General features: G+C 42.0%; 1 protein-coding gene across 10 annotated transcripts in view; it reads right to left on the reverse strand.

Moving 5' to 3' along the window:
* Positions 1-26113, reverse strand: part of KPNA3 (karyopherin subunit alpha 3) — a 126927-nt gene that overhangs the window by 95068 nt on the left and 5746 nt on the right. For 3 of the 10 annotated variants that reach the window (XM_036301831.1, XM_036301826.1, XM_036301824.1), the window contains exons 2-3: positions 5165-5329; positions 4673-4748 (exon numbers count right to left, since the gene is read on the reverse strand). The exons of 3 other annotated variants lie outside the window; for them this stretch is intronic. The gene's annotated coding sequence lies outside the window, so the exon portion shown is untranslated. Of the gene's footprint in view, positions 1-4672; positions 4786-5164; positions 5330-26113 lie in introns of all 10 variants that reach the window. 4 more of the 10 variants (XM_036301827.1, XM_036301828.1, XM_036301830.1 and 1 more) reach the window with 4 other exon arrangements.

Here is a 26113-nt window from a genome sequence, read left to right on the forward strand (position 1 = left end):
CCCAATGCTCGACTGTCCAATCCTTGTGTTCCTGTGCGAATTGGAGACGTTTTATCTTGGTAACTGCAGACAGCAAAGGTGTTCGAACAAGCCTTCAGCTACCATATCCCATACGATGCAGTGTACGGCAAATAGTGCATTCAGAGATCATTTGAGAGGATCCCTGATTAAGATCTGCAGTAATGATGCACTGTTGCCCTTCTGTTGTTTTGTACCAGTGTTGCCGCTCTCCATTCTGCCCTAACATTGACTAGTCGCTGGCGGCCACAATTCGCATGTTCAGACCCAGATTTTTGGCTGACAGTCTAGTCTTTAAACACTTGAACAACAGCTACTCTTCAACATTTAACGAATTCAGCTGTTTTGCTGATACTTGCTCCATGGCTCCAAGCGCCAACAATCATCCCATGTTCAAAGGCTGTTAAATCGTGTTGTTTACCCATATCTTCAGGAAAAAATCACTTCTACTGTCGTGGCAAGCAACCTGCTTCCCTATTTATAATGGTCTGGCCCTCTAGCAACTTCAGTGTGAAATTATAGCTAATTTCCCTACAAACGTCAGGTGGTCATAATAATCTGGCCACTCAGAATATAATAAAAGAAACATGTAAATTGACCATCCCCTTGCTACGCTAACCAGCCAATCAGGAGTGAATATACAAATTACCCTGCCAAAGATGGCGGGTTAATTTGCATACAGAGGCGCGGGGGTGGGGGGGGCGCAGGAGAGAGCCGGCAGCTTCGGGGACGTGGCTTCCTCAGTCGCCGGGTGGAGAGCAGAGTAGGAGAGCTGGGGGCTTGGGGGGGCCATGGCTCCCTCGGCCACTCCCAGTGTGGGGAGCACCAGGAATTCTGGGAATAGTAGTTCCGATGGCAGCGCCAGGACCGGAAGCGGAAGCCCAGAGCGCAGGGAGCACCAAGAATGCTGGGAATCGTAGTTCTGGTGGCAGACGGATCTCCTAGACCAGTGGTCGACAAACTGCGGCTTGTGAGCCACATGTGGCTCTTTGGCCCCTTGAGTGTGGCTCTTTCACAAAATACCGACTTCTGAGCATGGGCCACAAAGTTTCAATTGCACTGTACGTGCGTGCCCGCATGTAGCATCAACATACTAAACTGCTACCATGCAAAGGATAAACTAATGCTACTAATTCCCCATCAGATTTCAATTCACACATCAGGATTCAAAAAATACTGACAATCCCAATAACACTCCAGTGTCTAATTCAAATTCTCACTCACCTTCTCACACTACTTTACTTGGGTTAGTGGTTGTCAAACTTTCACCTGCATCAGAATAACCTGGCTTGTTAAAACACAATCTGCTGGGGAGAAACTAAGATGGTGGCATAGATAAACACCGGGAAATTGCTGCCTCCCACAACAACTTCAAAAAAACAACATAAAGACAAAACGGACATCATCCAGAACTACAGGAAGCCTGGCTGAGTGGAAATTCTACAGCTAGAAGGAAAGAAAAGCACACTGAGAGCCAAAGGAGCTGCGGAAGTAAAGTGCAGAGGTACGGAGGCTCGTGTGCGCAGAAAGGGGCTGGCACCTGAGGACGCGGCTGTCTTTTTGAATCGGGAGGGAGTCACAAGCTCCCGACTGCTCTGAACTCTGGTTCCAGGAAGTCTCTGGGGACCCAGGACTCATACAGGGAGAAACTGGACTGTCCGGCAGCGGGCAGAACTCGGAACTTGAGGTCAGCTTTCCGTCAGAGGTGCTTGCGGCAATTACCGGGACACTGAGACTCGCGGCCCCTTAGGGCAGGGCTGAGAATCCGCCATAGCGGCCTGCTCCGCCCTTTGATTTCCTGAGACCCCGCCCCACCCAGGCTGCAACAGAGGCTTTTGCATATGAATGCCCCGGCCCTTTGCAACCTGAAAATTACCTAACTGCAGCTGGGCCAGACAGACCCAGAACTTCCAAGAGAAGGCCCAAGGCCCCACAGAGGCTTGCATTGCTTCACAGCTGGGCCTCATCAGGGTACCTCCAAACTCCAAAAAAGGAAGGGGAATCTGCAGTTCTCTTCGTAGCTCCTGCTGTGTAACCTCAGGCAGAGGCTAAATTAGCACCTCCTTAGATCCAAGAGCCAGTGTACCCAGTGGTCAGAGGGGGACCATCCAGATTACAACTCCTCAGATCCATAAGGGACACACTCAGGGTGCAGACTCAGTGAGCACCAAAACCCCACTGAAGCAAGTCTTGCCCCAGAAGGGTGTCTTCAGCACAGAAGTTCTCCCACTGCAGACACTGCTGATTCTCACTGCCAATTGGCCTGGAGGTCAATTCCTCCCAGTGATCCTACAACAATCAAGGCATAACTACAATAAGACTGTGCAAAAAGCCCACAAGGGGGTGCACCAAGAGTGTCCACCTCAGGTAACTGGGGAGGCTGAGCCACTGGGCCCTACAGGACACCTAGCACACAAACCACTCTACCAACACAGGGAAGCATAAAAAATGCGGAGACAAAGAAACAGGTCACAAATGACAGAAATGGAGGAAAGCAAACTACAGGATATAGAGTTCAAGGCCACGTTTATAAGGTTTTTCAAGAATTTTATGGAAACCGCCGATAAATTTAGTGAGACCCTCAAGGAATCTAGTGAGACTCTCGAGGATATGAAAAAGGACCAACTAGAAATTAAGCATACACTGACTGAAATAAAGAATAATATACAGAGATCCAACAGCAGACAAGAGGATCCCAAGAATCAAGTCAAAGATTTGAAATACGAAGAAACAAAAAAGACCCAATCGAAAAAAAGAAAAAAGATTCCAAAAATATGAAGATAGTGTAAGGAGCCTCTGGGACAACTTCAAGCGTACCAACATCAGAATTATAGGGGTACCAGAAGAAGAGAGAGGGCAAGATATTGAAAACCTATTTGAAGAAATAATGACAGAAAACTTCCCCTACCTGGTCAAAGAAATAGACTTACAAGTCCAGGAAGCCCAGAGAACCCCAAACAAAAGGAACCCAAAGAGGACCACACCAAGACACATCATAATTAAAATGCCAAGAGCAAAAGACAAAGAGAGAATCTTAAAAGCAGCAAGAGAAAGACAGTCAGTTACCTACAAGGGAGTACCCATACGACTGTCAGCTGATTTCTCAACAGAAACCATGCAAGCCAGAAGAGAGTGGCAAGAAATATTCAAAGTGATGAATGCCAAGAACCTACAACCAAGATTACTTTATTCAGCAAAGCTATAATTCAGAATAGAAGGTCAGATAAAGAGCTTCACAGATAAGAAAAAGCTAAAGGAGTTCATCACCACCAAACCAGCATTATATGAAATGCTGAAAGATATTCTTTAAGAAGAGGAAGAAGAAAAAGGAACTCTTACCATTTGTCACAGCATGGATGGAACTGGAGAGCAGATAAATACCACATGATCTCACTCATTTGTGGAATATAATGAACAACATAAACTGATGAACAAGGACTGATCCAGAGACGGAGAGGCATTGATTGGACTGTCGGGCCTTGGAGGGAAGGTAGGGGAGGGTGGGGGTAAGGGGGAAAGATCAACCAAAGGACTTATATGCAAGCATATAGGCCTAACCAATGGACACGGACAACGGGGGGGTGAGGGCATGAGCGGGGGGGGGGGGGTGGGAGGGGGGGGTAGAGGGTAACGTGGGGATAAGGACACATATGTAATATCTTAATCAATAAAAAATATATTTAAAACAAACAAATAAACAAACAAACAAACAAAAACAAACCATAATCTGCTGGGCTTCATTCCCAGAGTCTCTCAAGTAGCAGATCTGGGGTGAAGATTAAGAATTTGTTTTAGCCCTAACCGGTTTGGCTCAGTGGATAGAGCGTCGGCCTGCGGACTCAAAGGTCCCAGGTTCGATTCCAGTCAAGGGCATGTACCTTGGTTGCGGGCACATCCCCAGTGGGATGTGTGCAGGAGGCAGCTGATCAGTGTTTCTCTCTCATCGATGTTTCTAACTCTCTATCCCTCTCCCTTCCTCTCTGTAAAAAATCAATAAAATATATTTAAAAAAAAAAAAAAGAATTTGTTTTAAACGAGATCCCAGATGATATTGATAGTGATGTCTCTTGTCCAGGAATCACACTTTGAAGAATCACCACTCTAAGGCTGACACTTACATAAAATATGTAATAATACAGTCACCATCAAATTAGAAAGCATCAAAAAATCCTAATGAACAATTTTCCTCTAAGGTACTTATAAATGATGTAAACTATCACAGACATATCAAATACATATATATTGGACAAATTACTTTAGTGTACTGTTGATGGCACAGCATTATAATTAGAACATCTGCTCTGGAGTCAGCAGTCTAGTTTTAAACCCTGGTTTCCCTACATGAAAACTTTATGATAGTTAGTGGTCCCTCTACCTCACCTTCTTTATTTACAAAATAAAGATAATGCCTCAGAGGGTTACTGAGACAAATGAATCAAGTTCATGCTAAGTGTTTACAAAAGGGGCAGTGCCTGGCATGGAAAGCCCTCAATAAACATTAGCTATCTTCATCACCATTGTTAACGATGCTCCCATATTCTGCATGTGTCAGGGTCAACATCTCACTGATCTCTGTACCACCTCAACACCATCGCCATCTAACCAGATCACCTTGTGTCATTCTCATTTCTGTCACCATCTCCCTTATACTCACTGAAGACTCAGGCAGCTGGCTCCATCTTCCTCTCCAAACCAAGTCCTGACAACATCCCTGGTGTCTTCAACAACTCCTTCAAACAACCCAGTTCAAGAGGCTGATCAGTCTAACTAGGATAAATTTTGAATGCTTTACATTTCATTCAAAAACTTTGAAATGTTGAACATTTTAATATGAAATGGGTAGATTTTCCCTTAAACAATATGTATCAGCGTTCTCTAATTTTAGGAATCTGACTCTAACAGCAAAACTCTCCCTAGAGGACACGGACAACAGGGGGATGAGAGTATGAGTGCGGGGCTGGGGGGGTGGGGGGGAGGTTGGGGGTTAATGGGGGGATGAGGATACATTTGTAATACCTTAACCAATAAAGAAATTAAAAAAAAAACAAAACCTCTCCCTAGATCCAATTACGGCGTAAACAATTTCCCAATAATTAGCCATTCCACAGATTGACTTCAGTCTACAAAGATTACTTTAATACTTTACCTCCTTGATTTTCTCTCAATTTATCAACCCTTCTTGTTTTTGTTTCCTTCTTACATAGTCCTCATGCTTCAACACTTCTGCCTCCTGTGCTTCTATCGTATTGCCCTAGCAATAGCTAACCTTGGGTCACTTCAATTCTCATTTCAAAACCGGGGCTGCTAAATGCTGCAAGAGGGGAAAAAAAAAAGAAGAAAGATAACCTCTATTATAGGTATTATCTGATTCTAGGTCTCTAATGTCAAGTAATACTGTTCGGAAATCTTTCCAGGCTTCCCTAGATTTTGTATCAAAGGCTGCGGCTCTCAAGCTTCCTATTTATTAAGAAAACAGAAAGCATCAGATAGTAGCAAATCCCTCAACTTCCTATCATTTTTCCAAATCTCCCCAATCACCTGCAGCCTCAAACATCCCGTCTTCTTCCATTCTATCACAAAGGCAGTGCAAGAGATGGCAATCTTTGCTCTCACCTTCTCTGGGGTCTTGCTTCTTGTGTTCCTTCTCCCATTTTCAACCTCTATTTCTATTCATCATAAGTAACCTCAATTCTCTTTTATCTTATTTTTTTGAAGCCTTTCCTCAACCTAAATTTTCTTCTATTGTCCTCCTTAGCCAAAATGATTGAAAGAGTAGTCTACCCTGTCTTTACTTCCATTCATTTAGTCCACTTCAATCCAAAATTCCATTGACATTGATTGCTCTTCCCAAGATCATCAGCAACCTTCTATTCATTGAACACTATCCTCATGCGGCATCTTTACCAGGAAACACTATTAACCATTCATTCTCACCTCCATGACTTCCATACCATCCTCTTTGGCCTTCTTCCTTCATACATGCATGTTGTTCTTCTCTATGTTCTGCCTATAGCCCTAGAGGCCTATTCATTTCTCACTCTACAAACCCTTTCTAAGATATCATATATATTTCCATGGCTTCAATTGATAACTACATATTAAAAACTGGATCATTTGGATTTGTTTCTAATGAATTCTGAAACATGCAATGATGTGTAATTTTTCAGTAAGGTTATAAACAATACATGTATATTTAGTATCTAGTTAATCTTTAAATATAGGGAAATGGTACCTCGTGTTTAAAACAGTACAGTATATTGTTTTGCCTACCTGTACATAGTCTAGTTTGTGATTAGTCAATATATCACAGTAGAACCATTACTCTCATATATTTTTTTTGGTATTATAACAGCTTTAAGACATAATTTACATGCTATACAATTTACCCATTCTAAGTGTATGATTCAATAGTGTTTAGCATATTTACAGAGATATGCAACCATCATCAAAATCAGTTTTAGAATATTTTCATTAAAAAAACACAAAAAACCTTGTATCCTTTAGCAGTCACCCCTCCCCCATTCTTGCCGTGCTCCCATAGATTTGCCTCTTCTGGAGTCATATAAATGGGATCATACTATATATGTTTTTTGTGATTGTATGATCTTAGCAGTTATTCAAGGTTCATCCATGTTGTTATCTTTTATCAGTACTTCATTTTTATTACTGAATACATTTTATTATCCATTTATCAAATGAAAGGCATCTGGATCATTTCTACTTATTGACTATTATAAATAATGTTACTATGAATAAATTTTGTGGGCACAAAGGCTTTTATTTCTTTTGGGTATGTACCTAGGTATGAAATTACTGGGTTATATGGTAATTCAAATGTTTAACTTTTTGAGGCTGCCAAACTGTTTTACCAAGTGGCTTTACCATTTTACAATCCCACCAACAATGTTGGGGGTTTTACTTTCACCACATACTTCCTCACCAATACTTGTTATTATTATCTGTTTTTATTATTTTAGCCATCCTAATGGGTTTCGTGAAGGGGCATCTCATTGTGGTTTTGATTTGCATTTCCTTAATGATCAATGATATTCAGCATCTTTCCATGTGCTTACTGGCCATTTGTGTTTCTTCTCCAGAGAAATGTCTTTTCAAGTCAATTGCTCATTTTTGAATTGTCTTTTTATTATTGAGTTTTAAGAGTCTTTTATATATTCTGAATACAACTCCCTTATCAAATATGATTTGAAATTACTTCCTTCAATTCTATGAGTTTCTTTTCACTTTCTTGGTGATGTCCTTTGAAGCAAAAACATATTTAAGTTTAATGAAATCCAGTATGTCTATTTTTATGTGGATACTTGTGCTTTTGATGTTGTCCCTAAGAAACTACTGCTTACTCCAAGGTCATAAAGATTTACACTTTTTTTTTTTGTCTACTCGCAGTTTTAATATGTTAGCTCTTACATTTAGTTCTTTGATCCATTTTGAATTAATATTATATAGTGTAAGGTACAGGCCCAACTTTATTCCTTTGCATGAAGATATCCACCAGTTCAGTTGTCCCAATACCATTTGTTAAAGATATTTTTTTCCTGTTGATAAAAGTTGCTTTGGCACCCTTGTTGAAAATCAATTTACTGTAAATGTAAAAGTTTATTTCAGTATTCTCAATTCTACTCCATTGATCTATATATGCCTATCCTTATGCCAGTACCATAGTCCTGATTAATGAACTATTTCTTTTTGTGATAAACTATTACAATAGTACTAACTGTATGTGAAGACTTCAATCAAGCATAAACCTTCAAGTAAATATCAAATTAATTAATTGAGTTAAATTATACACACCAGCTGATGATAGACTATGGCATGCCTAAAAAAAACTGTAAGCTGCTACCCATAAAAATGAATAAAATGTGTGATGCGGGCAGGGAGGGAATATGCAAGGAAGCTTAGTTTCTGAGAAGAAAAGGCAGCAAATGTAGACAGTAACTTTCAAATATTAGACTGAATCATCCCTTCTACTATAGCTCCCCTTAGTCAGCATCCTTTAAATAAACTGCTGTATTTGTAAATAAACAGATTTTGGCATATTCTGCAAGTCCAACCACCCTGGAAATTTAAGTAAGTTAAAACTTTAGGCCCAGATCACTTTCCTGAGCTGAAGTGTCTCCTGGATTACTCCCCAGAAAATTCCACAAATTTCTTAACATATTCAAAACTCAGCTCATCATTTTCCTCACAGATTTTGATTCATCTATTGTTTTTACTCTACCTGTAGATAATAACACTCTTTAAAAGTAGGATATTAAACTACACAAAAAGTGACTCTGAACATTAAGTGAGATAAACCTTAAAAAAAGCACCTAGCACAATTTGTATAACAAAGTAGGTAGTCATCAATGTTCATTTTTCTTTTCTATAGATTTCAACCTGCACTTTAAATTTTAAATTCTATTACTTCTCCTGTCCATTGAGTTTTTATGATGGAAGGCCATTAACAGCCAGCCTCTTGCTTGTATAATAAGTCAAGAACAACTTTCAGGCTTAGTATAGACCAAAGAGGGCTTTATATCTGCATGGGAACCAGAAATTCTAGATGTTATCCAACTAAAAGACATAATCCAATTTAGACCACTGTTGGCTATAGTTCTATTTTTTTTTAATTAAATCTTTATTGTTCAGATTATTACAGTTGTTCCTTTTTTTTCACCGATAGCTCCCCACACCACCCAGTTTCCACCCCACCCTCTGCCCTTACCAACCCCCAAACCCCCACTATCCTCATCCATTGGTGTACGGTTTTTGTCCAGTCTCTTCCCGCACCCCCCACATCCCTTGCCCCCCTGAAAATACTCAGTCCACTCCCTTCCTATGCCCCTGATTCTATTATATTCACCAGTTTATTCTGTTCATCAGATTTTTTATTCACTTGATTTTTAGATTCACTTGTTGATAGATGTGTATTTGTTGTTCATAATTTGTATCTTTACCTTTTTCTTCTTCCTCTTCTTAAAGGATACCTTTCAGCATTTCATATAATACTGGTTTGGTGGTGATGAACTCCTTTAGTTTTTTCTTATCTGTGGAGCTCTTTATATGACCTTCAATTCTGAATGATAGCTTTGCTGAGTAAAGTAATCTGGTTGTAGGTTCTTGGTATTCATCACTTTGAATATTTCTTGCCACTCCCCTCTGGCCTGCATAGTTTCTATTGAAAAATCAGCTGACAGTCGTATGGGTACTCCCTTGTAGTAACTGACTGTCTTTCTCTTGCTGCTTTTAAGATTCTCTCTTTGTCTTTTGCTCCTGGCATTTTAATTATGATGTGTCTTGGTGTGGTCCTCTTTGGATTCCTTTTGTTTGGGGTTCTCTGGGCTTCCTGGACTTGGAAGTCTATTTCTTTCACTAGGTAGGGGAAGTTTTCTGTCATTATTTCTTCAAATACGTTTTCAATATCTTGCCCTCTCTCTTCTTCTGGCACCCGCATAATTCGGATGTTGGTACGCTTGAAGTTGTCCCAGAGGCTCCTTACACTATCTTCATATTTTTGGATTCATTTTCTTTTTGTTTTTCCGGTTGGGTGTTTTTTTCTTCTTCGTATTTCAAATCTTTGACTTGATTCTGGCGATCCTCTAGTCTGCTGTTAGATCTCTGTATAATATTCTTTATTTCAGTCAGTGTATGCTTAATTTCTAGTTGGTCCTTTTTCATAACCTTGAGGGGTCTCACTAGATTTCTTAAGGGTCTCACTAAATTTATCGGCGGTTTCTAGAAAATTCTTGAAAAACCTTAGAAGTGTGGTTTTGAACTCTATATCCTGTAGTTTGCTTTCCTCCATTTCTGTCATTTGTGACCTGTTTCTTTGTCTCCGCATTTTTTATGCTTCCCTGTGTTGATAGAGTGGCTTTCTGTGCTAAGTGTCCTATAGGGCCCAGTGGCCCCGCCTCCCCAATTACCTGAGGTGGACACTCTTGGTGCACCCCCTTGTGGGCTTTGTGCACAGTCTTGTTGTAGTTAAGCCTTGATTGTTGTAGGTATCACTGGGAGGAATTGACCTCCAGGCCAACTGGCTGTGAGAATCAGCAGTGTCTGCAGTGGGAGAACTTCTGTGCTGGAGACACCCTTCTGGGACAAGTCTGGCTTAAGTGGGGCTTTGGTGCTCACTGAGTCTGCCCCTGAGTGTGTCCCTTATGGATCTGAGGAGTTGCAATCTGGATGGTCCCACTCTGACCGCTGGGTACACTGGCTCTTGGATCTCTAAGGAGGTGCTAATTTGGCCTCTCCCTGAGGCCACCCAGCCAGAGTTACAGAGAGATCTGCAGATTCCTCTTCTTTGTTTGGGGTTTGGAGGTGCCCAGAGGAGGCCCAGCTGTGAAGCAATGCAAGCTGCTGTGGGGCCTTGGGCCTTCTCTTGGAAGTTCCGGGTCTCTCTGACCCAGCTGCAGTTTGTTAGGTAATTTTCAGATTGCAAAGAGCCAGGCCTTTCATATGCAAAAGCCTCTGCGCACAGCTTGGGTGGGGCGGGGTCTCAGGGGATCAACAGGGCAGAGCAAGCAGCTATGGCTGTTCCTCAGTCCTTCCCTAAGAGGCCCCGCGTCTCAGTGTACCGGTAATTGCTGCAAGTACTTCTGATAGAAAGCCTCCCTCGAGTTCCAACCGATGCCAGACAGTCCAGTTTCTCCCCATATGAGTCTGGGTCCCCTGAGACTCGCCCGGAACTGGAGTTCATAGTCGTCGGGAGCTTGAGTCTCCCTCCCGACTGGAAAAGACAACCGTGTCCTCAGTTGCCAGCCCTTTCCACATGAGCCTCCGTACCTCTGCACTTCCGTACCTCCTCTGAGTCTCAGTGTGCTTCTCTCTTTCCTTCTAGTTGTAGAATTTCCACTCAGCCAGCCTTCCTGTGGTTCTGGATGATGTCCGTTTTGTCTTTTAGTTGTAGTTTTGTAGAGGTTGTATGAGGCAGCAATTTCCGGTGTTTACCTATGCCGCCATCTTGGTTTCTCCCTATAGTTTGTCTTTAATCTTTTCTATACTTTAAGTATCGGTTCAATTGTGTGTAATCACTGGAAGCACCAACTAGTTCTGCCTCTGAGAATATCAGAGGGATTTCCCAGAAGAGATGACATTTCTTAAGTGACTTTTTTTTCTCACAAATATAGCTTATGAGCTTGAAACTTACAAATATTGGTCTTTCAAAAACACAAACAACGTAGAATCTAAATAGCAGAACATTAAATTATATTAAATTTGCTATTTGAATGGAAGCCAAGCATTATTTTGATGTAAAAGTTCTTGCCTAGTATGGGAAATTAAGAATGAATAGAAACATTTAAACCTCCTTTTCTGTAAGTCCCACTGGTCTTCTAGCTATAATTTAAAATATATAGCAGGGGTGGGAAAGTTTAATAGTAAACCTAATAGAAAAAAAATGGAAATCTCTTTTACCTCCTCAAAAAATATATTCCAATTCCATTGCATCTATAGTTCTAGATATCAATTAGAATTTTAAAAAGTGAGGAGGGATGTGAGATTTTTCACTTTATAAATAACTTTACAACGGGATTCCTTTAAAAAACTTAAAGGAGTTTTAAACACATACCTCTCTATCACCACCACCACTGCCACCAGTTAAGGCACAGTATATCAGAGTGCCAAACATTTAGGCAGATCTTACATGCAAATTTTAAGACTCACTCTCTTTGCAGCTCCTAATCTTCCTGGATTTCTCCCCTAGTTTGTCAGCCTGGAACTCTGTACTCTGATAAGCAAGCCAATAAGGCTATAGCATTCTGTCCTAAGAAGTGGGAGGATTGAGAAATATCCTCAGACAAAAACTCTTCAACTCATGAATTTTATTAGTTATAAGAATAGGCTCCCCCTCTAGTTCCTGCCTGCTTTTGATCATTTCCCAGTGACTTTCAATGAAAAATTTAATATATTTTGTCCAGGTCTTAGAATTGTTATGTAATTCTGTGTAAGGTACTGTGCATCATGACTAGAAGCCAGAACTCTTATTGTATAGTTTTCCATTCTGAAAATTCTTTCATTAGGTAATTTTTGCTGGTATTAGGTATAATTTACCTTTTTCTTTCTTTCTTTTTTTTTAAATATATTTTATTGATTTTTTACAGAGAAGAAGGGAGAGGGATAGAGAGTTAGAAACATCGATGAGAGAGATCAATCAGCTGCCTCCTGCACGCCCCCTACTGGGGATGTGCCCGCAACCAAGGTACATGCCCTCGACCGGAATCGAACCCGGGACCCCCCAGTCCGCAGGCCGACGCTCTATCCACTGAGCCAAACCGGTTCGGCCAACCTTTTTCTTTTAATAACAGTTTTATTCAGATATAATTCACTACCATAAAATTCATTCATTTAAAGTACAAATTCATTGGCTTTTAATACAGAGTGGTGTACCTACTACTATTTCCTAATTTGTTTTTAATGATGAATAATACACTTGACCCTTGTCCACTTAAACATGGATTCCCCCCAAATAAATACACAGTCAGCCCTCTGTATCCCATCCATGGATTCAAACTGCAAATGAAAACAGTCTTTTCCACCAGGGAAGGGGCTGAGAACCTGTGATACAGAGAGCCAACTATATGCATTGATTTATATCCTTTATATAAGGGACTTGAGCATCTTCGAATTTTGGTATCTACCGGGGGGGAGGGGGGCGCGAGGAAGGGGGAGTGAGGTGGTCCTAGAACCAATCCCCTGCAGATACCGAAGGATGAATAAAGTTTTTGGGAAGTCGAAAGTTATAAATGAATTATCAATTGTGTGGGATATCAGCACCATTAGCCCTTGCATTGTTCAAGGGTCAACTGTATTCCATTGTAAGGATATACCACATTTTATTTATCCATTAATCAACTGATGGATACTTGGGCTATTTCCACTTTTTGGCTATTATGAACAATACAACTATAAACATTTGTGTACATATGTTTCATATCTCTTGAGTATACACATAGGAGTAAAACTGCTGGGTCATATGGCAACTCTATAATTAATATTTGAGAGAACTACCAAACTGTTTTCCAAAGTGGCTACACTATTTTACATCCCTCCAGTGTAGAAAGGTTCCAATCTCTACATATCCTCCCCAACACCAGTTATTACCTGTCTGTTTGTTTGTATGTTTGTTTTAGCATTAAGTGATATCTCATTGTGCTTTTGATCTGCATTTCCCTAGTGATCAATAATGTTAGGGGTCTTTTCATGTGCTTAATGACTATTTGCATAATTTCTTTAGAGAGCTATCTGTTCAAGTCCTTTGTCCATTTTTAAATTGAATCATTTGTCTTTTTTTACTTTTGAGTTATAGTTCTTTATGTATACTAGATACAAATCCTTTATGAAATACTAGAGGCCTGGTGCACAACATTCAACATTTGTGCACTGGGCACAGGAAGCGGGCCTAAGCCGGCAGTCGGATATCCTTAGCACTGTTGCAGAGGCGGGAGAGGCTCCTGTCACCGCCACTGCGCTCACCAGCCATGAGCCCAGCTCAGGGCTTCTGGTGGAGCAGCGCTCCCCCTGTGGGAGTACACTGACCACTAGGGGGCAGCTCCTGCATTGAGTGTCTGCCCCTGGTGGTCAGTGCATGTCATAGTGACCAGTTGTTCTGCCATTTGGTTGAATTGCATATTAGCCTTTTATTATATAGGATATGATTTGCAAATATTTTCTTCCATTTGTAGGTTGCCTTTTCACTTTCTTGGTGATATCTTTTGAAACAAAAAAGATTTTAATTTTGATGAAGTCCAATTTAGATATTTTCTTTTGTCACTTGGGCTTTTACTGTCATACTAAGAAAACACTGCCTAATCTGAGGTAATGAAGATCTACACCTCTGTTTTTTTCTGAGACTTTTATAATTTTAGTTCTTATAGTCAGGTCTTTGATCAATTTTATACGATGTAGAAATCCAGTTGTCCCAGCACCATTTATTGAAAAGACTATTTTTTCCTTGTTGCTCTGTTTGGGCACCTTCATTGAAAATCAACTGACCTACAAAAAAAATCTATTGTAAATATAAGAATTTATTTCTAGATTTTTAAGTCTACTCCATTGGCCTATATGTCTATTGTTATGCCAGTACTGGGCAGTCTTGATTACTGTTGGTTTGTAGTAACTTTTGAAATTGTTAAGTATGAGTTCTCCACCTTTGTTCTTTCTCAATAATGTTTTGGCAATTTGAGGGATCTCTTGCAAGTCCATATGAATTTTAGAATCAAGTTAGCAGTATCTGTAAAAAAACAACAAAACAAAAGGAAAGGAAAGGAAAAAAGCAAGCCCCATTAGATTAAATGCCCCTCAAAGGCAGAGATCATAATCACAGCCTATAGCCCATGTACTTTTCCCCTTTGTATTCCAAAACTGGATTAACTTAACTCCAAGTCTCTCAAACATTCCACTTTCCCAAAATTTCAAAAGCTCAAAAAGATACATAAAGATGTTTGTTTGTATTAGCCCACATTCACTAAATTTAGAGAACAAAAGCAAATGTCCAGCCCTATAGAACTTTAACATCCAAGTATCAATTCCTTTATTTCAAGCAAAACCAGTGTTTCCAGAACTCAATGCATAACTGAAAACCACACTATTGCTACCAACCATAGTCCATGACAGTAACTTTAAACTGTGAAAGGGGAGTGAGGAAACATTTTAAATTACTGTCACTTCTATGAAGGATTTAAGTCAGTAAGAAGTTATGCTCAAAAGGACACATATGTAATACTCTTTGTAATACTTTAAGCAATAAAACAATAAAAAAAAAAGAAAAAAAACATTAAAAAAAAAAGAAGTTATGCTCATTCAGGAGTATATTTGCATTTCATCATTAAATAGTATAATAGCCTTAATTGGGAATTACCAGTTTATAAACGTTCTCCCTAAAACTTATAAATATCTGAATGCTGAAATTAACTTATTTAGAATCATGATTTATATTTTCATCTTCTCTTCCCTTTAAAAATATATTTAACTTTTAAATTAAAGTAGAATAGAAAACTAATAAGTGAAGAGATAGACATAATCTGTTTCACTTTCCCTACCCTACTGCAGCCCATCCTCACATCTGTCTGTACTTCTCCAAGCCTTTTCCCCCTGAGACTCCTTCAAAACTAACCAGAACTTTTATCTCTTCAATTCCCTAACAGTTCCTTAGTTACCCTAGGTTCAATCATTTATTCCTTTTCTAGCCAGGTCCTTAAGTCTCTTTTGCTCTGGTTTCTTCAATTTAGCCTACAAACAGCAGTTAATCCCAGCCTTCTAAAGAAATAAGAAACAACAAAAATCCTCCTTTTCACCCTACCTCCTTCTCAAGCTAACCAGTGGTCTCTCCTTCCTATAATTATCAATTTTTAAATTCAGTGTCCATTGACTTGTTTCCTCAACTCCAACTTACTCCTTACCCCATCATAATCTAGCTTCCAGCCTCGACCACTTTCTGGGTTTTCCACTTCTCATTGGTCCCCAATTGCCAAATAAAATGAATGGCTTATTTCAGATCCTCATTATATCTCTCATCTTTGCAGAGTTTGATACTGCAACTCTTGCCCTTCTTTCAGGAAACTCTCCTGCCCTAAGTTCTGATACACTACTTTGCTGTAAGCTTTCTACAGTGGAATTTTCACTAGTCCCCTAAAATGATGTGAGAGAAATCCCCTAGTCCTCTTTTCTTCTTATTCCCATAAACCCTCATTTATATTATCATTCTAATTGCTCTAATCATTTCTTGAAGTATTTTTCAAATCTTTACTAATGTCCACAACATCCTAGAACAGGGTAAGCAAACTATGGACTGAGCCAAATCCAGATTGTAAGCCAAATCTAGCCCTCTACCTGATTTTGTAAATAAAGCTTATTGCAATAGTCACACCCATTTGTTTGCCTATTGTCTATGGCTGCTTTCATCCTCACCAACCCATCTGCTATGATACAACCAAAGCAATAGCTCATACACACACACACACACACACACACACACACACACACACATCCTATCTAATAAAAGAGAAACATGGTAATTGGTGTACGACCGCTACCCTTCCCATTGGCTAATCAGGGCAATATGCAAATTAACTGCCAGCCAAGATGGCGGCCGGCAGCCAGGCAGCTTGAAACTAACATGAGGCTTACTTGCTTCAGTGACAGAGGACTCCAACGTTCCCCGCCTGCCACCTGCAGGCCTCTGACCTGCAACTCTAAGCAACTATGTAACAAATATAGAAGCTAAACAAAACCCCAGAAACCCACTTTAGTCCGCCGGGCTTCAGCCAGCAAGATCGCAACATTGTAAACAAAGGCCAGAAACCACTTTCAGCAGCGGAGGCCTAAGAGCTGGAGCCAAGCTTCAAAGCTAAAGCTGGCCCAGAATAAAAAAAAAAAGAAAAGAAAAAAAGGAGCGGTTGGGAGCTTCCGTCACCCGCCAGCCTGAAAACAGCCCTCAGCCCCTCACACAGACTGGCCAGGCACCCCAGTGGGGACCCCCACCCTGAAGGGTGTGTGACCAGCTGCAAACAGCCATCATCCCCTCACCCAGGATGGTCAGGCACCCCAGTGGGGACCCCCACCCTGAAGGGTGTGTGACCAGCTGCAAACAGCCATCATCCCCTCATCCAGGCTGGCCAGGCACCCCAGTGGGGACCCCCACCCTGATCCAGGACACCCTTCAGGGCAAACCAGCCAGCCCCACCGGTGCACCAGGACTCTATCCTATATAGTAAAAGGGTAATATACCTCCCAGCACCGGGATCAGCGGAGCCGTGAGGCCTCCCGGCACCGGGATCAGTGTGACAAGGGGCGGCGCCCAAACCCCCTGATCGCCCTGCGGCTCTGTGTGTGACAGGGAGCGGGGCCACAACCTCCCTATCCGTCCTGCTCTGTTCAAGACAGGGGAAGGCACCCCAACCCCCTGATCAGCCCTGCTCTGTGCCTGATAGGGGGGAGCTCCCTAACCCCCTGATCAGCCCTGCTCTGTGTGAGACAGGGTGCGATGCCCCAACCCCCACACCCCACGGGCCCTGCTCTGTGTGTGATGGGGTAGAGCCATAATCTCCCCATCGGCCCTGCCCTGAGTGGCAGCACCCCAACCCCCTTATTGGCCCTGCTCTGTGGGTGATAGAGGGTGGCGCCCCAACCCCCACCCCACGGGCCCTGCTCTGTGCGTGACAGGGGGCAGCGCCCCAACCCCAACTGGCCCTGCTCGGTGCGTGACAGGGGGCAGCGCCCCAACCCCATGATGGGCCCTGCTCTGTGAGTGACAGGGAGCAGTGCCCCAACCCCCTGATTGGCCCTGTTCTGTGCATGACAGGGGGTGGGGCCGCAACCTCCCCATCGACCCTGCCTTGAGTGTGACAGGGGGCGGTGCCCCAACCCCCCAATCGGCCCTACCCTGAGCGTGACTGAGGGTGGCATCGCAACCTCCCGATCCGCCCTGCTCTGTGCATGACAGGGGGCGGTGCCCCAACTCCCCAATCGGCCCTGCTCTGAGCCCGACCAGGGGCTGCACCTAGGGATTGGGCCTGCCCTCTGCCACCCGGGAGCAGGCCTAAGCCAGCAGGTCATTATCTCCCAAGGGGTCCCAGACTGCGAGAGGGCACAGGCCGCGCTGAGGGAACCCCCTTCCCCCAGAGTGCACAAATTTTTGTGCACCGGGCCTCTAGTGTGTGTGTGTGTGTGTGTGTGTGTGTGTGTGTGTGTATGTATATATATACATACATACATATATATATATATATATACATATATATGTTTTAATTGATTACAGAGAGGAAGGGAGAGGGAGAGAGAAACATCAATGATGAGAGGGAATCACTGATTGGCTGCCTCCTGCACGCCCCCCTAGTGGGGATCAAACCGGCAACCCAGGCATGTGCCCTTGACCGGAATCGAACCCAGGATCTTTTGGTCCACAGGCCAATGCTCTATCCACTGAGCCAAATCGGCCAGGTCCAAAGCAATAGTGAACAAAATGAACAAAACTCACTTCCCTATCTAAAATTTTCCCCAGAGAAGAGATTTTTCACAATCTGGCCCCTGCCTATCCTATCCAACTTTCCAATTACTCCACCTGTAGTAGACACTGAATTACTTTAGTTCCCCAGAACTTATCATGCTGTCTCTTACTTCCAGGCCCCCACCTAAGACTTACTACTGAAGAAATATCTAGACATTTTTCTACTTTCAGCTTAAACACACCCATCTCCATGAAGCCTTCCTTGACTCACCCTTGCTGAGTCTCTCTCTATGTGCCCACTGTACTCTCTACATAATTCCATTATAGTATTTCTTTGCTTTCACATCATTTCTGTACTAGTCTAGCCAATACTTGAGAAGAAACCCTGAGGCAGAGTAGGAGAATGGTTATTAAGGGCACAGGGTTTTAAAGGAGGAAATCTAGGACTAAATGTCAGTTCTACCTTTTCCTAGTTTATGTTCTTAATAAGCTAATTAATTAACTCATTTTCTTCATCTGTATAATGGCAATATTTGTGAGGATTATTAAACATCCTATCTAATAAAAGACAAAAAGGGTAATTGACCATACCTTCGCTACACTTCCCATTGGCTAATCAGGGCGATATGCAAATTAACTGCCAACCAAGATGGCGGCCGGCAGCTGAAGCGAGCAGGAGGCTTGCTTGCTCCAGTGATGGAGGAAGCCAATGTTCCCCACCTGCCGCGGCCCGGCTCTGAGCTCCGAAAGCAACAAAGTTTCAATTATAGAAGCTAAACAAACCCCAGATACCTGCTTTCAGCCAGCTGTGGCCACTGAGCTGGCGCCGGCTCTTAGCTCCAGTGACGGCAACAAAGTTTCAATTATAGAAGCTAAATAAACCCCAGATACCTGCTTTCAGCAGGCCGTGGCCTCAGAGCTGGAGCAAGCAAGAGCCTGGCTCTCAGCTCCAGTGACAGCAACAGAGTTTCAATTATAGAAAGTAAATAAATTCCAGAATAAAAAAAAGAAAAAAAGAAAACAAGGAGAGGCTGGGAGCTTCAGTCACCAGCCAGCCTGAAAACGGCCCTCAGTCCCTCACCCAGAGTGGCCAGGCACCCCAGTGGGGACCCCCACCCTGAAGGGGGTGTGACCAGCTGCAAACAGTCATCAACCCCTCACCCAGGCTGGCCAGGCACCCAAGTGGGATCCCCACCCTGATCCGGGACACCCTTCAGGGAAAACCAGCCAGCCCCCTCCCGTGCACCAGGCCTCTATCCTATATAGTAAAAGGGTAATATGCAAACTGACCCTAACTGCAGAAAGACTGTGAATGACTGATCACTATGACACACACTGACCACCAGGGGGTAGACGCTCAATGCAGGAGCTGCCCTCTGGTGGTCAGTGCACTCCCACATGGGGGAGCTCTGCTCAGCCACAAGCCAGGCTGATGGCTGCCAGTACAACGATGGTGGTGGGAGCCTCTCCTGCCTCCTCAGCAGCGCTAAGGATGTCCAACTGCAACTTAGGTCTGCTCCCCGCTGGCAAGTGGACATCCCCCAAGGGCTTCCAGGCTGCTAGAGGATGTTTGATTGCCAGCTTAGGCCCAATCCCCCAGGGAGCAGGCCTAAGCCAGCAGGTGGTCATCCCCCAAGGGGTCCCACACTGTGAGAGGGCACAGGCTGGGCTGAGGGACCCCCTACCCCCTGAGTGCACAATAAGCAGAGTGCCTTGCACATATTAAGTGTTCGACAATTACTGGTTATCATTTTCACTTTTTACCCCCATGCTTAGTTCAGAATTCAATTAACTGCTGATTGAAATAACAAATTAGTTCTGTACACATTATTTTCAGCTGTGTACTGAATATTTCCATGTGAACATTTGGTTCCCAAAATTCAATATCTTTACTCCCAAACTGTTTCAATTACACCAGGGTGACCAACTTGTTAAGGTTTTCCCAGAATTTCTTGGTTTGGACACTGAAACCAGTGGGCAAAATAGGACAATCACCTCAGTTATGTTGCAAACAATAAAAACAGACTTCAATTAATTTAAGAAATAAGGGGAGGGGGGCAGGAAGATTTTTTGGAAGAATATAGAGCAAGTCAAAGAACCAAAGGAAAAGCTAAAGAATCAGTTCTATGAAAAAAATCAGGATGAAGGCAACTCCACAGGTCTAGATATCAGGAATTAATGGAAGATTTCTTCATAGCACTTCTCCCAGGATGAATCACTTAGTTCCCAGCATTAGCTCACTCAAGATTAAAAGGGCAGGTTCAGCATTTGATTGATCTAATTTGTGTTATCCAGAAAGGATGAGACACCTTAACTAACCAGATGCAGGAGTACTAAGATTAAAAATCCCATCAAGAGCCCTGGCCAGTGTGGCTCAGTTGGTTGGAGCACTGTCCTATACACCAAAAGGTGGTGGATTCAATTCCCAGTCAGAGCACATACCCAAGTTACGGTTCAATTCCTGGTCAGGGTGCATGTGGAAGGCAACCCACCAATGTCTCTCTCTCTCTTCCTCTCTCTAAAAATCAATAAAATAAAATAAATGCCACCAAGAGTTATCCAATGGCAGAAGAGCAGCTTCCAAAGACCAAATCAGAATACTGTTTCTCAAAGAAGTGAGAACGGATGTAATGTCACCATATTAACTGTTGCTTGAACACACCATGCCTTTAAGACTCCATGACAGCCCAGCCAGTGTGGCTCAGAGGTTGAGCCCTATGAACCAGGAGGTCATGGTTCAATTCCCGGTCAGGGCATATGCCTGGGTTGCAGGCTCGATCCCCAGTGTGGGGCATGCAGGAGGCAGCCAATCAATGATTCTCTCATCATTGATGTTTCTATCTTTCCCTCTCCCTTCTTCTCTGAAATCAATTAAAAATGTATATTTTTTAAAAAAAGAAAGGAAAAAAAAAGACTCCATAACATATTTACTGTTATTCATGCTATTTTTCTTTTTGTCTTGGCAAACTCCTACACATCCTTCAAGACCTAGCTCACGCTCAGCCAGTGTTGCTCAGTGGTTGATCATGGACCTATGAATCTGAAGGTCACAGTTTGATTTCCAGTCAGGGAACATGCTGGGGGGAGTGGGGAGGGGGCTCGATTCCCAGTAGAGGGCATGCAGGAGGCAGACAATCAATGATTCCTATCATTGATGTTGCTATCTTTCTCTCCCTTCCTCTCTGAAGTCAATAAAAATATATTTTAAAAATACCTACTTCAAGTGTGATCTGTGTAACCTTTCTCAATTTCTCCAGGTACAGTTAGTCGCTCCCTTTCTCCAATCTCTCATAGTACTCTGCAAATTATATAACTGTATTACAGAACTTACGCTGTACACTAAGTATATGCTTAGGTATCAGTCTCTTCCACTAAATGAATTTCCCTAGAGCAGTGGTTCTCAACCTTCTGGCCCTTTAAATACAGCTCCTCATGTTGTGACCCAACCATAAAATTATTTTCGTTGCTACTTCATAACTGTAATGTTGCTACTGGTATGAATCGTAATGTAAATATCTGATATGTAGGATGGTCTTAGGCGACCCCTGTGAAAGGGTCATTCAACCGCCAAAGGGGTCGCAACCCACAGGTTGAGAACTGCTGCCCTAGAGGAAGGACAATATTATTCATAGTTCTAATCTTTGGCATTAACAATGACTGCCTGACACATAACAAATGCTAAATAAGCGTTTAATAAATCTGTTATCCAGGATACTAGGATACATAAAGCATCAAATTAAAATAAAAGAGAGGAGATACTACAAGTAAACATGCTGACAGTAACAAAGAGAACACTGACAGACTAAGAGCAAGGGAAGAACAGGCAAAAAAAACTGTGAAGAGTAAAAACTCCACAAGCATAGAAATTAAGGACAAAATTCTGACAAATCTAAAATCCTGAAGGCATGACTTAAGTAAAAGCAAAAACCAACATCTATATGCATATGGTGATTCTCTTCTTAAATAGAATATAATTGTTATTTTCTAAATTATATTCTATTTAAGAAGGCAGAGAAATGTATAGGACATTTTCAGAAACATTGGCATTTCAAAATAAAATTTGTTATATAAACAAGTAAACTTATAACCCAGAAAACTCAACCATTCAGAATACATTTCAAGTAAATATAGTCATGATTTTTTTTCACTTTTTTTTCAAATATATTTTTATTGATTTCAGAGAGGAAGGGAGTGGGAGAGATAGAAACATCAATGATGAGAGAGAATCATTGATTGGCTGCCTCCTGTATGCCCCACACTGGGGACCAAGCCCGAAACCTAGGAATGTGCCCTGACTGGGAATCAAACTGTTATCTCTTGGTTCTTAGGTCGATGCTCAACCGCTGAGCCATGGTGGCTGGGCATATCATATTTCAACTATTAATGTTGGGATCTGACAAAATTTTCAAAACTGCCCTGAAGTACAGCTACATCTCCTTATATTTTTAATGTTGCTTTACCTTCAAATTAAAGAAATAGAGACTTGGAAATGAGACTATTAGTCAAATCTTACACTACGAAAACAAAAAGTCAATTTAGGAATTGTGTCAGTCATGGAAAGAGAATGCCATTTACTTTGAAGTTACATTTTCTAACTCCTTTACTGGATACCAAGAAGTCAGGTTACTTTTTCTTTTTCACTTCAGATGTTAGCCTGTCTATATCACATCTCAACAAATAATTCAAATACATTCCATCAAATACAGTAACTTTGACATCATGACTGTTAAACTATTCTTTATCATCTGAACCCTCTGATCAATCTTAGCATCACTATTGGGATATATTCTGAAGTGCACTGCATCACCAATTGAAGTATTTAACTAAAGATAGTCCAGCTTTTAAAACTAACCTCCTGTATACAGAAAATCTGGAGGGTGATAAGAAATAGGAGAAACAAGTTTAGACACACCACAAAGAAATGGACAGATTCAGTAATTAGGACATTCATTCTATTTGGTTGAACCATATGAAATTGCTGAGACTTGCCTGTTTTGAACCTCAAAAATGGTAACGTCATGTGATTCAACTTCATTTAAGAACACTGACCTCATCACAAATTGATGGCATTTGAAAAAAAATGGGAGCCAAAAGGTGGAAGCAACCCAATTATCCATCAATGGATGAATAGATAAATAAAATGTGGTTTATACATGCAATCAAATAAGCTCATCCATAAAAAGGAAACTTTGACACATGCTACAACATGGATGAACCTGGAAGACATTATGGTAAGTGAAATAAGCCAGTCAAAAAAAGACAAATATTATGTGATTCCACTTATATGAGGTTCCTAGAGTAGTTAAATTCATAAAGACAAAAAAAAAAAAAAAAAAAAATAGAAGGGAAGCTGCCTGGGGCAAAAGGGAAGAAGAATGCAATTACTGTTTAATGGAAACAGTTTTAGTTGGAGAAGATGAAAAAGTTCTGTAGATGGGAAGTGATGCTGGTTACACAACAATGTGAATGTACTTAATGCCACAGAACTGTACCCTTAAAATACATAAAACGGTAAATTTTGTATTTTACTACAATTAAAGAAATGATGGGAGCCTGTTCTATATTAAACAACATAAACAAATGTGATCTGATCTTGTTTAATTATGCTTCTAAAGACAAAATGTAAAAAACCAACAATAATAATTAAGGGTCAACTGGAGAAATTTAAATATGGACTGGATTAGATGTTATTAAAAAATAGGGGCCCAGTGCACAAATTCGTGCACCTTGAAAGTAACTGTGGGTCGCGAGGCTGTGTGTAGGCACAGGGGCGGGCCTCAGCCCATCCTCCATGCCCCTGCCCAGCCCACGCCCAGGCCCTCCCGCCATGGCCCCCAGTCCCCTGTCTGCTGGCAGCCCCGCTCCCGCCGCCGCCGCTGCTTCCACGCACTGATGGTGCCGGCCCCACTTGCACCCACTGACAGTGTAGAGTGATCGGGGCCAGTGCCAGCAGTGGGTGCGAGTGGGGCCAGTTATCAGAGATTGCGAGCTGCTGCCCCAATCGCCCCTCAGGAGCAGGGGGAAGTAGAGAAACCTTCATGGGTGATCAGGGCCAGCAGCCGCCACTTGCACCCACTAATAGTGCCAATTGATCGGGACTGGTGCCGGCACCAGCAGCGGGTATGAGCAGTAGCTCTGGCACTGGCTGTGGGTGTGAGCAGGGCCAGTGCTGGCAGTGGATGCGAGTGGGGCCAGCGCCGGCAGCAGGTGCGAGCGCCAGGTGGGACTGTGGTGCGTGGGAGCAAAGAATTTTCAGTAACCACCAGAAGCTCGCCCTGATGACAGCGACTGGAGCCCCACCTTGGCCACCGCTCACCTGCTCCACTATCCTGCTGCAGCCAACACCCGCCATGTTCCACACACGTCCCTGGTGGTCAGCACACATCATAGCGACCAGCTGTTTGGTTGTTCGGTTATGCCAGTTGTTCCACCATTCGGTCTATTTGCATATTAGCCTTTTATTACATAGGATTATTGTGTCAAGGTAATGTGATATTTATGCAAGAACACATTCTTATAATTTAGAGAAGCCTTAAGTCTTCAGAAATAAAATGCCATATCTGCTATATTCAGATGAACAAATGATAAGCAAATACAGCAAATTGTGACTTATTAAATCTAAGTGATATGTATATGGGCCTAATATATTATTCTCCTTAGTTTTTCTACATATTCAAACATTTTTATGATTAAAAACAAGAACATTTTAAAAATTATTTCACTATGCATGTGTTTTAATCTAATACCTTACCTATCATAATAAAAAGTTTAGACTAGATTTGGGGAGCAGTAGGAAAGGCACTAAAAGATTAAATGTGTCACTTCAAAAATATAGTTTAGAAAAATTACTGGGCGGTGATATCTGGTATGGATTTATTTCTTCAAGAAATATTTTAGTCCAACCGGCATGGCTCAGTGGTTGAGCGTCAACCTATGAACCAGGAGGCCCTCATTCAATTACTGGTCAGGGCACATGCCCGGGTTGCGGGCTCAGTCCCCTGTGTGGGGCGTGCAGGAGGCAGCTGATCAATGATTCTCTCTCATCGATATTTCTATCTCTCTCTCCCTTCCTCTCTGAAGTCAATAAAAAAAAAATTAAAAATATATTTTAGTGCTTACGTTGTTCCAGCCACTGTACTAGGAAATAAGCAACGAGGATGTACAGCTTTTGTCTTCAAAAAGCTCACAATGTAGGAGGAGCAACAGGTAAAACATAATTAACACATATTATCACAACTATAATGAGGAGGACATACTCAAGAGTTCTTCCAGGAATGGCGAAGGGTACCTACCTCAACCTGGGAGAATGAAGGGGACTCAGGAAGATTTCTCAGAGTTGAGTATTTAAGAGGGGTAGGAAATTAGCCAGGCAACAAGAGGCAGGGAAGGATATTCAGTCAGCAGAATAGCTCTGAGAATAGAAATAGCATTGGCAAGCAGAGGAGGACAGGATTCCAGATTATATATAAGCATATAAGAAGTTCAGTGTTGCCAGAGCTTAAAGGGGTATGGAGGGTGGGGGGAGGAAGTTGACTCTGGAGAAATAATCAAGTATCAGGTTCACTGAAAAATCTTATAAATTGGAGGGAAAATACCACCTTGGAGGCAACCTTTAAACTGCCCGGTGATAAAGGTTGAAAGTAGGCTGGAGGCAGTGGAATACAGAGGCAGGGCCAAAATCCAGAGACAGCACAGAGATTCAAGATACATGACTAGCATCTGACTGAATGTGGAAGATGAGGAAGGAGTCCAAGAAACCTCTCAAGTTTCAAGTTCAGTTCACAGTGCAAATGATGCCATAAACAACAAAAAAGAAAAAAAAAAAGAGAAGCAGAACGTAACTTTAAACACTTTGCGCTTGACAAACTGATGTGATGCTCGTGATTAATTTACAGCAGATTAAAACAGATTTAAATTCCTCCCTCCCCCCAGAAATAATGGTTAAAACTAAGGGAGCTGCTAATGTGGGCAAGAAAAACGGTCTATACAGGGAGTCACAGACAAGAATCCCAAGAATCCCACACTCAATGCACAGGAAGAAGAGTTGGCAAAACCAACTAAAAAAGAGTAATCAATGAGATACAAAAAACAGAAAAGATTATATGCTGTTAATACATCATAGTGTACCTGCTATATGGCATATAGATTCCTAAAAAT

The sequence above is a fragment of the Myotis myotis genome, unplaced genomic scaffold (genome assembly GCF_014108235.1).
Source record: "Myotis myotis isolate mMyoMyo1 unplaced genomic scaffold, mMyoMyo1.p scaffold_m19_p_3, whole genome shotgun sequence".
NCBI classification, from domain to species: domain Eukaryota; kingdom Metazoa; phylum Chordata; class Mammalia; order Chiroptera; family Vespertilionidae; genus Myotis; species Myotis myotis.